Below are 17,147 nucleotides of genomic sequence, written 5' to 3'. Positions count from 1 at the left end.
AAGGGTTCTTCCCCAATTAAGCCAGCCCCACTCAGAATAATCCCTGTTTTGATTAACTTAGAATTGACTGGTTTGGAATCTTACCGACACCTGCAAAATCCCTTTATATTCTATGAGCTAGGACAAGTCACAAGTCCTGCCCACACCCAAGGGGAGGGAATTACGGGCTGAATGTAGGGCGGGAAAACATGGGGGCCACTCTAGGGTGTGTCCACCACCTTTTCTATCTTCCTGTAGAGGAAAGCTCCTCATCTGCTGAAGGGAGGTGAAGGCTCAGGCTGTAAAGAACAACCTTGGGAGATGCAGCCTTCCCGGCATGGGTGGCACAGGGTACCTGATGCAGGGGTGAGACAGGGTACTTGGTGAGGGTGGGACTGGGCACCCAGTGAGGGGGAGAGAGGGTGGGGCTGTGGAGTAAGGGCCAACAGGAGTGGTGCTGGGGTGCTTGTCTATCTGAGGTGTGGAGGATTTTGAGGGGTGGGTGGGAAAAGAGGTCCTGGGGAGGGCTGGCCTCTCCAGCAGCATGAGTAAGTGAGGAAGAGTTGGGGCAGTAGGTATGTGTACTCTGTGGGTGCCCTGGGATGACCAATTCTCTATTTCCAGCTGAGAGGGCCCCAGAGACAGGCACTCCTCATACATGTCAGCCCCTTACATTGCAACCTCTTCTTCTGCCCCCACTATCCTTGCAACTGGGGGACCCACCCCCTCCTCTGCACAGCTTTCATGAGCTCCTAAGAGGTCAGCTATGGGGCAGATGGGAGGGCACTACGTATCCCCACAGAGGGATAGTGGGAGGATTGTCAGCCTGCTGGCCTCAGCTCAGCCTGCTCCAGGGAGGAACATTGTCAACCAAGAACAAGCACCCACTAAGCTGGGCCCCCTCCCACTGCTGGGTTCAGATCCAGCAGGGACCCTCTTGGAGGTTCGGAGCCTTTAGTGCCTGTGGGCTGCCCTGGCAGCCCAGGTTTCATACTCCATGCCCTACTGAGAGACAAGGCACAAGGCCCTGGTGGCCCCGGGTGAGGGTGAGTCCTTGATCTGGGATCCTGCCCAGATGTCCTGGCTTTCATCCTGCCCAGTTCTTGAGAACTTCCTGCCCTGCCTCTGCACCTTGACCTCCTTTCATCCTTCTGTACCTGCCAAGCCGTGAGCTGGATGGGGTACCTGCCTCCTCTGACCTGGCCAACGAGGAGTCCCAGCCCTGTGCCACTGACTGGACCCTGGATCTCAGGCCTACTTCAGTTTCCTCTCACATTCTGGCCTACCTACACTCTCACCCTAAGCTGAGTGCTCCCAGGACAGGTTCCTGACCCAGAACCAATATCCTCAATCACCCTCAGCCTTTGCTCACACGTCAACCAAGCAAGGGTTCCAGATAAGGCATACACAAGCAAAGGCGGGGCCCTGGCACGATGGTTAACTCCTCTGAGCAGTGCTGGCCTCAGCACACGCTGGTCTGTTGCACTTGGTCTTCAGATGCAAACCACAGAAACCAGCTTTGGCTAACTTACTTAGAAAAGGATTTTAGTGGAAGAGTATTGGGCTGCTCACAGTGGATTATCAGGAAGGCTGGAGAGCAAGGGAGGTGAGCACCGTTGGACAGTGTCTCCCATGGGGACAAAGTGCTAGTATCTTCCACCCCTGGGTGGACCCTACTGGATCCTTCAATCGTGTCAGCCTCTTTCTGAAGCTTTGCGTCACTCCCTCCAGATTCAAAACCCCAGGTACAAGAGTTCGACTGGTCAAGCTACCCCCTGGCTGAGGAGTGAGGAGGGGGCAGTAACTTCATCTTCTATGGTGCGAAGAAGTAGGCTCTCCTTTCTTGGGAGTTGTCCAGCAGAGGAAGAGCATGGCCGTCACCTCTCAGGTTGACTCCCCCGTCTTGGCAATGGTGACTCCTGGGGCCCAGCATTCCCAGTGTGCATCAGACCCAACCAGTACGGGTTGAGGTCTCTCTGATCTGCCTCAGGATGTCTGGAGGACAAGTCACTCTTTGGACCTGGCCTGCGCACTCTTCCATTTGTGTTGATGACAAGCAACTGTGCCTTGTTTCGTCCCAGAACTGAGTCCCCCACCAAGTCTCCCAGGTGTCTGTTAAGGCCACAGGGCCTGCCTGCATTTCTCATTTGTGTTCCATACCTTAGGGTTTCTGACGCTCCGTATCTGGTATGTGGCTCATAGACTTCAGCTTAACTGGTATTTTGCTCCTCTAGCGAATGTCCACCCTCAGAGTCATCAAATGGGGGCATTTCTTCTATGATTTTACAAGATTCCCTATAACATTGTTTGGTTCTGCTGAACAAGGACATAAAGAATCCCTGGCCTAGGCTGGGCAGGGCTAGGCATGAGGAACCCGGAGCAGCAGCCTCCCAGCTGAAAATAGCCAGCATCCAGAGGGACAGCTGGGAGGCCAGGAGGATAGGCCAGAGACTGCTCTCTTGGTCCTGCATCTAGAGGCTTCTCTCCTCTCCCACGGCTCAGGGGATGGGCCTGGGGAGGCGTGGGGTGCCATCCCCATCACAGTTCTGCTTCCAGACTCCTGCCCCTGTGGACTCAGCCTGCTTTCTCCAGCAAACTGAATTCTGGCCCTGAACATGGAAGAGGGTTCCTGAGCATTCCTTTGACCTGACAACCACCCCCCAACACCATAAGGCTCTGGGGTCTGAAGGGGAGGGGCAGAGCCCAGAGGCAGCTACCATGAAAGCTTGATCCTCAGAGCTGACTCATGGGCTCAGACCCTCCAGGGCTTCTAGACTCAGCTAACTGCCCACCTTAGGATGAGGAATTTGCTCCCCAAACGAGGGGATCAGATTGCACATTCCTGAGGCCTGAGTCACTCCCGGATCTTGCCTATTTTAGGGAATGTGTTTGTGCTAAGGCTGGGAGGAGAGCTGAGGGCCTGGAGGGATTGCACACTCCACAGGCAGTTCACTCTTTGTCCAGCTGGCCTGGGGCGGGGAATGAGGGCCCTCCCCCACAAATACGAGAGGGACAAGGCTGTGACCTTTGGAGCCACTGAGATGCGGTTCTGAATGGGCCCCAGAGGACCAGAGAAGGAAGAGGTCAGACTGAGGCAAGAACCCGAGCCTTTGCTTTGTCCAGAGTTGGCTTTAATTTGATCCCATGGGACAAAGAGTGGAGAGGGTCCAGTCCAAGCAGGGCTCCCTTGCAACAACCCTGGGAAAAGGACTTGGTCCCTCCCCACCTCCTTCCAAGAAGGACAACCTCCTGGAGGGCACTGAGAGCTGAATGAGGGTCTGGTTGCTCCTGGCTCCCCCTGAGTCATGGCTGTGAATCCTAGCCCCTTGCCCACCTTAGGGTGCTCCATCCAGGGTGCTCTGTTGAGATGGTCCTTTTCTGTCTCCAGCATGATCCACCAGCTGTGGAGAGAACCCACGCACTCCTCAGTAAATCGGCTGCTGTCACAGAGGGCATATTCAGGCACACACTGCACCAAGCCCTTTGTGTTGTGTGGCCATGTGCCCTGGTTTGCTGGACAATTATTAATAGTACCTCTTTTCCCTCTCAAAAATGTCCTGGTTTGGAAGATAGGTGTATATTCACCCTAATTCTATAGATATTATTTTATTTAGTCCCCGCAATGCCCTACAAGAGGGGCTAAGAGCCCCATTTTATGAGAGAGAAAGCAAGGCTTACAGAAGAGAAATAACTTGCCCAAGGTCATACAGTTGGAAGTGGCAGATCCGGAAACTGTTAGGAACTCAGCTCTTGACTTCAAAGCCCCTTGACTTAGCCACAACACAAATTTCCTCTCCTTTGATGCCTTGAAGGAGTGAGAATCCAGTATCTCCAAATAGTAGAGAAATAACAATTAAAGTCCTGGAGTTATCTGGCTCTCCTCCCAGCCCCACACTTCGGCTGTCTTTGGCATGTTGTTCCCTTTTTGAGAGACAGCGGGCACAAATCTGATTTGCTTGTTGGCAGTGGAGGCATCATAATCATCAGACGGACAAGCATCGCTGTGCCTCCCGTGTGCCAGGCGTTGCATCCAACCCTCACGCCAGCCCTGCAGGCAGGATGTTTTGGTCCTCCTTGCACAGAAAGGAAACTCCCCAAGGTCATACAGCTGCAAGGAGTCAGAGGGGCCAGAACGTGGAGATCCCAGCTTTGAGCCAAGTGAACTCTGCGCAGGGTGCCATTTTGGAAGCTCACCAATGGAGCGCTGTGTGGGCTGCAAGGGAATAAGGTTCCCCTGCGTGTATGGCAGAGACAAATGGCTGAACCACTTTATGGACCCAAAGACTCTCAAAGTCCCCAGGCATCTTGGCTACCGAGGAGCCAGGGCTGTCTTGCCCAAGAGCACAGCAATAAGCCCCATGAGTTGGTCTGAGGCCCATACACAGATGGTCTTCATTTGCTGATACATCACATTTAAAAGGTTTCCAGACGGCGTTTTTATTTCTTTGGTGGAGAGATCAATGTTCGGGGCAGAGCATGTCCACCCTGAAGGTAGAAAACAAACCGTTTCTGGAACCCAGAACTCCCTGCTCCAGTTTCTGCACCCAGAGACCAGCACACTGTGAGAGCCTCTTCCCGCCCCAACACCCTGGCCCCTGGGGGAGAGAGATATAAAAGCAAGCACATTCCAGATGGTCCAGGGAAAAGGGGATTTGGGAAAAGGATGTTTGTTCAAAATTTACCAAAAATAGATAACCAAGGGGAGGAAGAGTCCACCTCTTGACCCATTTAAAAAGCTATTTCCCAGGAAAGACTTTCTAAGTAGTGGACAGTCACAAGAGGAAAAACCAGTGGCTTTGACAATGTAAAAATATAAACATTGGGAGGTTAAAAGCCATCAAAAAACAAAAATAAAAGGAAACAGCACACTAGTAAAACACATATGCCACAAATGTCACAATGGCAATGTAGAGAGAGCTCATAGAGTGATTTGCTGGTATTTCCAGGAACTGGTGCAAACCCATGACACTGGTCCTCTTGGACCTCAGCTGGTGGTGGCATATAAGTCAGGGACAACCCTTCTAGAAATATTTTGGCAGAATCAAGGATGTTTAACTAGAAAACATAAATGTCTTGGTATTTTCTCTGTGGAAATAATTAGAAATTCAAACAAGAAATTATGGACAAAGATGATCCATAATGGGAATGTGGAGTAGCAAAAAACTCAGAAGCCTAGATATTCCAAAATAGGTGAAAAATTAAATATATTACACTCCAGCTATATGATTACACAGCCCTTTAAAATGGTATTTTTGGGATCCCTGGGTGGCGCAGCGATTTGGCGCCTGCCTTTGGCCCAGGGCGCGATCCTGGAGACCCGGGATCGAATCCCATATCAGGCTCCCGGTGCATGGAGCCTGCTTCTCCCTCCGCCTGTGTCTCTACCTCTCTCTCTCTCTCTGTGACTATCATAAATAAATAAAAATTAAAAAAAAAATAAAATGGTATTTTTGAAGAATGTTCATGCAGAGCAAAAAAAACTATAAAATGTTATTGAACAGACTGCAAGGTGATTGTATGATCCCAATTTTAAAAAGCATGCATCCGTACATGAATGGCACGGCTATGTAGAAACATGACGACTGCCACCCATAGACCCCGGGGTCAGGGAGAGTAAGTTATGGCACTTTCCCTTCAGGCACCATCTCGAAGGCATGTAAGCTGGCACCACCCCCTGCCCTCTGAGGATGGTAGGCATGTCATGAGATCACTTAATGTTCCAGAGGATGGAGGGGAGGCTGGGAATGGGGAAGGAGCCTGGGGGAAGGTCCAGAGCAAAAATGGCCCAGAGAGCAGGACATTCAGGTGCCACCAGTAATGGTCGGTCGGAGAATGTCAGGGCCAGTGGACCACAGGCCAGTGGACCACGAATATCACCACAATCCGAGTCCAGATAACAGCATCAAGGACCAGTCCCCAGATTAGCTCCATGGACAGAGACAGGCGCAGGGCTTGGGTTGACCTGCTCTGTGGAAAGGAGTCAGAAGAACTGGGTCGTTGGCCTCTCTCTCTGCCCCAACTCACCACCTGGTCCTGGTGAGATGCTGAGCTTCTCTAGCCCCCGTTAGCTCATCTCTAACACTGGATGTGAGTTCACCCTTTGCCTACCTGTTGTGAGGACTGAAGCAGGCCGTGTAGACCATGTGGGGATCTACGGATTCCAGCCGGCCTCTGAGGGATGAGGCTGATTCCAGGACTTGATAGCCCCGGGCCCCTCCAGAGCCAGCCTTTTTCTAGAATCCTTCCCTTTCCACAAGCCCCAGGCCTGTTTCTTCTGGACCCCTCCAGCACTTTCTGCCTGACCACACAGATCCTTAGCTCTTTCATGCATGAAAAGCTCGTCTTTATGTATTTTTTATTTAAACTCAATTAGCCAACATAGAGTACATCATCAGTTTCAGGTGTAGTGTTCAATAATTCCTCGGTTGCGTGTAAAACCCAGTGCTCATCGTATCACGGAAAGCTTGTCTTTACAATTACGTTGTCAGATGGTTGTCTACTAATGACGCCCGACTGTGCCCCAGGCTCTGTCTGGAGAAGAGCATCCCGCAAGGGGAGTGAGACGTGCTCCTCTCTGAGAGTGAGGGGACAGTGTCCAGCGCAGTCGTATGGCTGCTCTGGCTCCCCTGGAGGTGGAGACGGGCACTGCCACAGGTGACTCAAGGGCCTGTCTAGAGACCAGCCCCGCCACCTGTTGACCATAGAAATCCACAGATGGACACGGCTCTTGCTGGAGGAAGACAGGGTGTTGGAGACACTGCCTGAGGCTGTTTAACCTCCAAGCGCCAGGATGGGCTGTGTCACTTCAAAGCTCTCTTCCAGATCCCAAGGCTTCAAGTTCCAGGACGGTAAGCACCCAAGGCCTTGGGATTCAGAGGACAGAGAATTCCAAGTGGTGTAAATCCTGAGACTCTGAGATAGTGTCCTCAGGAACAGCATCCCCGGGCCGCCCTCCTCCATAGAAATCACACAGCTTATTCAAACCCATGGGGGCGCCTCCCCTTGACATTGGGGAAGTCAACATTTCTGCCCAGAAGCCTCGACAGCCATCCTGTCACCAGAAAACCAGAGGTGAGTTATCCAAAGGGGAGGTGCTAATTTAGTCATCTAAGACCAGGGCCCGTGCAAATGAAACGCAGGGACAAGAGACCCTCAGTATGTTCTGTCCAGAGTGTGCCCTCCTGGGACAGGTCTTCTCAGATGCTTGCTGTCCCTGGCTGGGTCATTGGGAAAGTCAGAAGCCTAAGTCCTTGCCCTGGGGCAGGGCCTAGCTCTTGAGAAGGAGACATTCCCGTGGGTCTCAGAGTTTTAACTCCCTCCTCACCATGGTGAGAAGGGTGGGAAGGCCACCCGATGTGTCCTTGGATCTCGTTGCTGACTTACTGTGCTGCCGTTCCTGGGGGGAGGCTCGGATTCACTGGGGCAGAGGGGCCTTGAGAGACATACAGCCAAGCACACCCTGTCCAGCCTCCCCGGAACGTGTGGCCCCCGATGGACAAAAGAACAGCCTGACCACAGGCCCAGCCCTGGGAACAAGGGGTGGCTTCTGGCCCTGGGACTGATGAGTTCATCAGGTCCCTCTGACCTCATGCAGGCCAGAACGTTCCCTATGCTGCAGAACCCTCAGAACCTGAACCCTGTCCCCACCCCTGCCTGGCACAGCAGCCTAGAGCTGTCTGGCGGGAGCAGGGCTCTATCTGCAGGACATGGCAGGTAGGAAGCAGAATGGGGAGTTGCCTTGACCATGAAGTTAAGCGTGGGTGTGAACCTCTCTGAACCTGGCACTTGAGAACTCACATCTGGCACAACTGCCTTCTTCAGGTTAATGTTCCAGTGCCTCAGACCTCTACTCTACTGAAGCCCAGATGTTTCTTTATTTTTATTTTTATTTATTTATGATAGTCACACACACACACACACACACACACACACACACAGAGAGAGAGAGAGAGAGAGAGAGAGAGAGAGAGACATAGGCAGAGGGAGAAGCAGGCTCCATGCACCGGGAGCCCGACGTGGGATTCGATCCCGGGTCTCCAGGATCGTGCCCTGGGCCAAAGGCAGGCGCTAAACCGCTGCGCCACCCAGGGATCCCAGCCCAATGTTTCTATGTGACTCCACAGTTCAGCTCAGCACTGAGTTGTGGCAGGAGCTGATCCTACCCCGTCCCTAGCACAGATGCCAGCTGCCAGGCAGGGGCCCTGGTAGGCTAAAATGCCACTGCAGTTGGAGAGGGACATCCCTGGGGCCAGGAGGACTGGCTCTGATCACTGAATGCCCACAGGTTTCTTTCCTCTAAGCCGAGAGCCCACTGTGGAACGAGATGCACTCACACACTCCTACACAGTCACCTTGGACTTTGTATGTATGGATTTATCCATATGGTTTTTTGACACTCAGCAAAAACCAGTGGGTCCCAGCAGTTCTCAATTGACTGCTGAATTCCTGGTGCCTGGCACACAGTAGGCACTTAGTCAACATCTGAATGAATGAATGAATGAATGAGGCTAATGCATCGAGGTCATCCAGGTCTCAGCAGTTCTCAGGCTGCCCTTGCTGGATTCCCCACTCTCCTCCCGGTGGACAGGTGGGGGTGCTGAGGCAGAGGCCAGGCAGCCCGCCGGCTCTGGCAATTTTGCCTGAGTGGCTTGGACCTCAGGCTCTGGGCTTTGTGCATGGCCTTTGGCTCTGGGCTCGAGCCTAATCCTCATTCCCTGTATCCTCCTCACTTCCAGCTTGGCTGTGGGCCTCCCTTCTTCCCAGCTCTGCAGGGTCTGTGAGACACCGGGGGAGGGCGAGTGGCATCCTCCATTTCCTCTTCACCGAAGCTGGTGGAAGGGTGTGTCTCCGGCCTCTGGGGCTCCCTGCGGGCAACAGTGGGATTGGATCATGGCAGAGGGCCTGTGGGGCCTGCCTCCCACCGGACACTGGAAGCAGCTCCTTGGCCTCCCTCCTCCCACCCTCTCCCAAGTCCCAGCTGTGTCTGACTCATTGGCCCCTCATCCCACCCCTTTACCACCTGACACAGCTGACAGATGGATCCCCCACCCCCCAACCCTGGGGCATGGGCAACTGGACTAACCGGTATTTCTAGACTCAGAGTCAATGCAGGGGTGGATACTACCCTGGCACTGAGCTAGGATTTCACCTCTACCCACTTTGGTGATCCTTGTCGGACTCTGAAGTGCCGTGTATTGACTCCACGTCGCACTCGAGGAAACTGGGGTGCAGAGGGTTGAAGCTACTGGCCCAGGATGAAGAGCTGAGCTGGTGCTTCTCCACACGCCACCCAAGAGCCCCACGCGGGCCCTCACCCCGCCCCCTCCTCTGTGTTACATGATCCTCACCCTGCGGAGGCTGCAGGAGGAGTGTTGGCAAGTGTGGCATCTCCGGGGAGTGGGGAGTGGTGAGCCCTTGGGAGCAAAGCCAGGCTCCGGGCTGGGCTGGGGCGGGGGGTGGCGGGTGGCAGGATGGTCTCCCCGGGGGGCCTGGAGCCAGCCAGCCAGGCGCTGGTAGTTTACAGCTGTTCTCACGATGCAGGGGGCAGAATCCAAGGCTTTCCCAGCCACTGAAGAGGGGCATCTCCATCTGTGCCCGTGTCCCTGTGATGCCACCAGCTCTGTCTGCGACGGGAGGTGCCAAGGGAGGAGAAACCTTTTGTCATCGTCCTGGGGCAAGGAACAGCCCTCCTGCCACACTCACTGCCTGGAAACCCTTCTCCTGCTTCACAGAAACAGGACCCAGTCTTGCTTGAAGCTGTCCACCCCCCCAGGCCACAAAAAGCCTCAAATGTCACAGGGCCACCAACTGCCACAAAGCCTCCGCTGCTCAGAGCGTGGGAGCCCCGAGAATCAGAAGCCGCTCAGGGGTTCACTGTCAGAGTGTTTGTCCTCCGACTCCCGCACCGGCCCCGTATGTGGTCCTGCTGCCCTCTGGCCCTTTGGAGCCCATGTGAGCTGAGATTTTTCTTTCTTTCTTTCTTTCTTTCTTTCTTTCTTTCTTTCTTTCTTTCTTCTTTCTTTCTAAGATTTTATTTATTTATTCATGATAGACACAGAGAGAGAGAGGCAGAGACACAGGTCGAGGGAGAAGCAGGCTCCACGCAGGGAGCCTGACACGGGACTCGATCCCAGGACTCCAGGATCACGCCCTGGGCCGAAGGTGGTGCTAAACCACTGAGCCTTCTCCTCTTCTCTGTGTCCATCCTTTGAGGATCTCTTGCAAGGACACTTGTCACTGGATGACAGCTCGCAATCCTTAATTTAATTACATCTATAAAGTCTACCTTCTCCAGATAAGATCCCATTCACAGGTGCTGGGGGTTGGCACGTAGGCATATCTTTTGAGGGGAGCACAATTCAACTCACGACAGATCATTATGTCACACATTATAGGTCTACACCGGCCGGGGAGGCCCCGTGGGATCTGGTCCCCATCCAAACTCTGCACCTCCCACCTCAGCCCACCGCTGCCCACTCCCGCCCCCACTCCCACCCCGGCACCCCTGCTGCTTCTCCAGCACACCAAGTTAGCTCTGGCCTGGGCTTCTCGGGTGCTGGTCCTGCTGCTGGGAGAGCGCACCGTGGTCTTTCACACACCTCTCATCATGAGAGACAGCGTTCTTTAGGGTGTCAATCTTCTGATGGGGAGGCCTCCTCGGTCACCCCGTCTAAACTTCTGACACTCTTCCAAGCACTCTCTCTCTGTCTCCTGCTGTGTCTGTCCCCCCAGCGCTCATCACATTGGACCTACATGCAGTTTCCTCCTTTATCTGTGTGCTGTCTGCCCTCTCCTAGGAGGCAGGGCTGTTTCTGTCAGTTGTGCTCACGGCTGTGTCCCAGCAACTAGAAGGCTGGGGCAAGGCGGCCTTGGTTGAATGCATGAATGCATGAATAAATGAATGAATGAATGAATGGATAAGCCTCTGCTTAGGCTGAGTTCTGAGTTCCCAGAAGCCTTCATGGTTGTGCTAGCCCCACTTCCCTGAACTTTTGGCACAACTTGGACTCTGAAGAGCCCACAAGTCAACCTGTGAGCATCCTCTTTATCAAGGGTAAGTCTAGAAGGGGGTCACTACTGGTTCTGCAGACACTCCCTGAGCCCACAGACAAATCAACCCCAGGCCCTGGGTCTCTCCTGGCCCCTCTTGCCCCCACCTTGCCCATGCTTGCCCTGGTCACAGTCATCCCATTTAGACATGTGTACCCAGGGACCAGTGTGGGAAGGATGGGTGGGCCCTGCTGCCCCTGCCCCCCTTCAGAGCTGCCGTGGGAGAGGGGCACAGGGTGGGAGCAGGTCTTTCTGATGCACTAAAGCCTGGATGAAGGCCTCCAGGGCATAGAGGAACACACATGGGCAGCACCTAAGGCCCTGCAACACTGTGGGGAGGCTCCCCCAAACACCACCCCTACATTTGGTTGAAAATTCTCCCCCCAGCAGAGTCTCCACTTTAGAAGTGGTAGATTATGGCCAGAACCCTGGGCCCAGAGGTAGGCAGGACCCTGTCTTTCCCCTCCCAGCTGTGGGACACACACACATTCCCTTCTATTGCTGGTCTGCTTCCTCATCCCTAAGTCAGGGCGGCTCGAGCGCAGGAGGGATGGCTAAAATAGGATTCTTCTTCTATGTTGGCCCAAAGAGCTCTGTTGTGGCTGCCTGGAGCATTGAGTTGAGAAGGATTCTGAGGTTCAGTCGAGGGTTACAAGAAAGGAAGCACAGTGGTCAGTTAGCAATGTCTGCCATGGGGTTGGCGGGGGCCGGGGGCTGGGGGCCGGGGGAGAGTGAGTGCCAAGGTGTGGGAAGGCTCAGTGAGATGTGTGTGACGGTGCTTTGGGCTACAGGTCTACACGGGTCTGCGGATGCCTGCGGGAGCACCAGAAGTCCTTGCTGAGTTCGGTTGGGGACTCTGAGGCAGCCGAGGTGAGCTGCTGGCCGGGAAATCCTCAGTGACCCAGTGGAGACGCTGCTCCTTTTCTAGGCTGGAGTGGAGGCCACAGGACAGTGAGCCGAGGCCCCACACTACACTTTGGCTTCGGTGTAGCCCTGGTGCTTGCCGGTGGAGGCTGGCTTCTGGCCCGGGCTTGGATCAACGCGGCCGTGGCCCTGCCTGGGCCTGGCCAATGCCCTCCTCAGCTGTCAGAAGTGAGGGCTCCTCGGGACAGACACGGAGCCCCGCACACCCCCTCCCGGAATGCTGGGAAGACTTTTCACAGCCAGAGTTGCCAGAGCAGCCTGAGCGCCTTGGCCACCTTGGGAGGAGGTGCCCCAACATGCCTAGAGCCTCCGTTTCCCATCCGTGAGGTAGGAATCACACCAGCTGTTGACTTCTCAGGAGGGGCAGGTGTAGCTGTGCCTGGCAGAAAGGCAATGGCCGGGTGGGTGAGTGGCAGCCACATGGCCAGGGCCAGAGCTGTGGCCACCTAGAGGATGGGCCACCTTTTCCTAATGAGCACAAAGGCGCCCTGCGGGCCAGTGGTAGCTCTGGGGTTCCAGGTCATGCTGAACCACTAGCTTCATCGTTACAGATCTTCACGCTCTGGATGAGGCAGGCAGGTTCAGAAAGAGGGAGTCATCCGACGTGGTGCCAGGAAGGCTTCCTGGAGGAGGGAGGGCTTGAGCTGCGCCTCGCAGGGTCCGAAGCAACGTTGACCACCACGGGCCAAGTCTGGACAACTGACTTCCCCCAGACGGACTGCGACCGCTCTGTGCCTTTCCCAGCAGAGCTGTTTACTTTCCTACTTCTGTATTTTGGTTCCTGCTGACTCTTCTGTGACATAAATGCAAATGAGACAACAAGCACAACAACTTCAAAGCCAAGGAAGCCTGCGGAGGGGGCTGTCCCCACGGGACCCTGCTGGGCAGGGAAGCTGGGCAACGGGATGGCCCCCTCCCTCAGTGCCGCCCCTCCCACCCCCCGGGCTCGGCTCAGCTGGGTGAGGAGGCCTTCAAAGGGCCCCAAGGCCTCTGAGCGACCAGCAGGAGAGGGCAGCTGCGGGCAGAGTTCTGCGCTAATCGACGAGAACTTCTAGCATGGCTCATGGCTGGATTTTCCACATAATTTTTTTTTTCTTTTACCACTGGGAACTTAATTCAAAGGTTTTCCTGTGTGGAGCTCCAGAATATAAAATGGAAGCAGGAATGACCCGGAGCTTACTCCCTACCCACTTTTTGGACACCTTCCTGAAACACTTCTTGGGCCACCAGTAGTTTGAAAACTCCTGAGCCCCAGGATGCGACCCAAATGTTTAAAGCTCTTGCCAACTTTCCCTTCTGCCTGCCCAACACCTCTGCAGCCCCACGTGTGGCCACACCAGGTACTCCCGTTCCTGGCCTTCACAGGTTTTCACACTGTCTGCTTTGTCATCCCAAATGCTAATCTCTCTCCCTTTCTTCCTTCCTCCCTCCCATTTTTCTCCTGGAAAACTCCTACTCATCCTTCACGACCCCAGCTAGGATACCACTTTGTCAGAGAAGCTTTTACCTTGATCTCCCTCCACCAGCCACTCACAGATGTAGACAAAGTGGCCCTTTCTTCCCCTCCCTTTGCTTCGTCCCCAGCCCAGCATCAAAGTATTCCTTCTACTGTGTTTGAAGTACCTGATTCCCTGTTTGTCCCCACAAGTGTCTAATCTCCTTCAGAGCCTGCTGTCTTTTCACCTCTGCCTTCCCTAGGGCTGGGAACCCATCTGCCCCATATGGGCGACTGCTCAGTGGTGTCAGGAGGCAGCCACAGGGGCCTCAGCTTACTGGCCTGAAGGTGGGATTTGGGCCACTTGACGGTGTTTGGAGGTCCAGCTCAGGGCCACCCCTAAGGCCACACAAAGTGGTTGAGCCTGCATCATCGCTAATATCTGCATGCAGAGGGAGGCCCAGAGGATGGAGGAACCCTGGGCTCCCTCGATCTTTCTGGTGTGGCCTTGGAGATCCAGATTTATAGGCCTTGAGCAGTGTAAGGCTCTTCATCTTAGCTCCGGCCACTGCCGCCCCCCACCCCAGGCCCCCCAGCCCAGCAGGAAAGAGGCATCTCTGTTCCAGGACTCTGGGGCAAAAGGTCACTTCCTGGGCCAGGGTAACCATGGCAGCAGTGTGATCGCCTCCCTTCCCCTCTCCCCCAGCAGCCTCAGACTAGCCAACTGTCTTCACAAGCTCTGATTTTGTCCAAATCTACAGTTTCAGGCTGTGGAAGGTCTTGCACCAGTTTCTGAGCCCCGGCCAGATTCCCAGGTGTCCCGGGCAGTGTAGGATCTGCCGCTTACTCATCCCGGGGGCTTCTGTAAGCTGCTGAGCCCTCTGCTTCAGTTTCCTCAGCTACAAGGGAAGGAAGCTGATTTTGGTGAGAGGTGATCAAAACTGGGCTGAAGAAGCCTTAGGATTCCACAGACCTAAGTGTACTTTTGCCAAGCCCACTACTTTGCACGGTTTTTTTTTTTTTTTTTGTTGTTGTTGTTGTTGTTGTTTTTAATGTCAGACATGTTAGAGCTCTGGACATGTTTTTGCTTGAGAAAAGAATAAAGATTTTAGCTGATTAAAAAAAACCACCTGTGAATTACTAGATACGATTTCTATGCATTTAGACACCCAGTGTGTCCTGAAATTCTCAAAATTGGGACACAGAGAGAAACTGGGGGGAAAAAGAGCTGTTTCCTGTTTCCCAGCCATGCACCTCTGCTGTCATTGTGACATTACGAGGTGCCTGCAAAGCCTCTGTCTTCCCTGTCTTTTGCTTTCAATGTCAGCATTTCGCTCACGTAAGACCGACTATATTTTTGTGCTCTTCAAATTCTTTTAGGGGTGCCCTGGCTCAGATGGTTGAGCATCTGCCTTGGGCTCAGGTCATGATCCCAAGGTCCTGGGCTCGAGCCCCACATCAGGCTCACTGCTGGGGGTGGTGTGGGGGTAGGGGAGTCTGCTTCACTCTCTCCCTCTGCTGCTTCCCCTGCTTGTGCTCTCTCACTCTCACTCTCTCTCATATAAATGGGTGGATAAAATCATTAGATAAATAAATAAAGTCTACTTTTAAATCTCCCTCTTCCTTCTCCATGGGTTCCAGGGGTGGTCAGCTGAGTGTCTCCCTGGAATAGGGGAGGGAGGGGATAGATGTAGGGGAGGTAGGCTGGGGGTTGGCTGGATGGGTGAGCGATGTGGAGACAGAGAGGGACATGGGGAACTGAAGCCTGAGTGAGCACTATCCCCTGGGACCTGGGGCCTATAGGAGAGGTTACTGAACTCTGCGGGCAAAGTTTCTATTATTCTGCCCAGGCTCCTGGCAGCCGATCCAGTAACAGGGGCTGCTGGGATTCCAAAACAGGAACTGGGGCAAGAAGATGGAGGAGCTGTCATGGCCCAGGGCTGAGCGAGGACACAGCAGCGCCGGCCTGTCCCACACTCCCTGCCACCCCCCAGGGCCCAGGGAAATGCCTCTGACGTGGGCAGTGCTGCCAGCCACAGCGAGCCACCTGGATTCATGCCCAGCTGGGGACAGGAGCCTGCATCACCCCAGTCGTCCTGGCCACCCAGGTCAAGCAACTGAGATGTGGGTATTTTAAAATCAGAATGGGATACATTCCAAACCCGGAGTCTGTCTCAGGAGAGAGTATTGGCACTGGACACGGAGGCCAAAGGATCTTTGAACCTACTCTGCAATGTTCTCTTTTTTCTTCCCCCATGGAAAATGTATTCATGGACTACTTAGGTAATAAAAATTATAAAAAACCTTAAAGAACTTACTGTAAAAATATCAACTGTCTTACAGTTAACTCCAAACATGCTCCTTTTAAGAGATGGGGGTAGGGACTGACTGGTTCCGACCGTGCTCCTGACTTGTCAAGTGGTCAGATCTGGCTCCTTGGCCTCAGTTTCTCCATCTGTACAACAGGGAGGTGAACCCAACAGGCTCCAAGGTCCTTCCAGCCCTGACATCAGGTAACAAGAAGCTTTACTGTGTGAGGCAGCAAACGACCAAACTGACAGTCTGTGTCTGTCCAGGTTCTTCTGGGCCTTCTCAAGGTTCATACTTATGTGGTCTGGGTTCATTCCAGATGCAGTGTCCCCTGAGCTGCAAACCCTCAGGGGCTTGGGTGTGGTCCCAGGGCCATAGGCAACCGCAGAGCAGCCCGGGCTCTTCGGGCAGCTGAGCTGAGCTGCCTTTCTGGGGACAGTATGCCAGGCCTCAGAAAGCCTCAGGGTAGTCAAGACAAACACTGGCCTAGCAGCAGGATTTGTCACGTCCCTTTCTGAGTTGGGGATTGAACAGCCATGACCTGTGTGTGTCATTAAGACAGAGATGGTCTGGTTAGGGACATTGGCCCAGTGACCCTGCCCCCGGCACCAATCGCTATGACAACAGCTCAATAGGGTCCCAAGAGCCTAAGAATCCTGCTTCCACTGAGAGCGGGGTTGGCTAAGGTCAGACAAAGAAGGATTAATAGAGCCCTGTTCTCATTAAGCCACAAAGCGCCATTATTACAAGTCGCAATGGCTCTACCAGGAGATGCATCATGTTTTCAAGTCACAGAAAGCCCAGTACACCAAAGGGAATGGTTCCAGCATCAGCCTCAAAGTCACCCTGAGCCCAGAATCCGAGGAGGAAGAGAAAAACGAGAAACACCCCAATGTTCAATAGATGGTTACATAAAGCATAGCGCGGTCAAACCACAGCCTGGGCTGCACTCATGCACACATCCACGTTCATGATGCTATTGCATTGGAGTCCTCACGGTACACAGAAACAAGGTTACAAAATCTGTCCATAGATGCCTTTTTTTTTGTTGTTGTTAAGAAAAAATCATATGTATATCTATAAATCATATACATCTATATGTATACACAGCAAAAATACAGAAGAAAATATTTTAAAATGTTTTCAGTGATTATCTTTGGCAAATGTCACTTTTTTCTCTTGGTTTATCTGTATTTTATAATGAACATATATTGATTTTTCTTATATATATATTTTTAAGATTTTATTTATTTATTCATGAGAGACAGAGAGAGAGAGAGAAAGAGAGAGAGAGGCAGAGACACAGGCAGAGGGAGAAGCAGGCTCCATGCAGGGAGCCCGACATGGGACTCGATCTTGGGTCTACAGGATCAGGCCCTGGGCCGAAGGCGGCACTAAACCACTGAGCCACCCGGGCTGCCCTTTTCTTGTGTTTCTAAAAACTTGTTTG

General features: G+C 53.4%; 1 long non-coding RNA gene across 1 annotated transcript; it reads left to right on the top strand.

Annotated features, from left to right (window-relative positions):
• Positions 1 to 8,888: 8,888 nt before the first annotated feature.
• Positions 8,889 to 15,003, top strand: LOC140600029 (uncharacterized). Its single transcript, XR_012003224.1, has 3 exons — positions 8,889 to 9,353; positions 9,520 to 9,930; positions 11,820 to 15,003. It is a non-coding gene; the product is annotated as an uncharacterized lncRNA (long non-coding RNA).
• Positions 15,004 to 17,147: the final 2,144 nt, after the last annotated feature.

Source organism: Vulpes vulpes, chromosome 8 (genome assembly GCF_048418805.1).
Source record: "Vulpes vulpes isolate BD-2025 chromosome 8, VulVul3, whole genome shotgun sequence".
Classification (NCBI taxonomy): Eukaryota; Metazoa; Chordata; class Mammalia; order Carnivora; family Canidae; genus Vulpes; species Vulpes vulpes.
The sequence above is the reverse complement of the archived record's forward strand: the minus strand, read 5'-3'. Positions and strand labels throughout refer to the sequence as shown.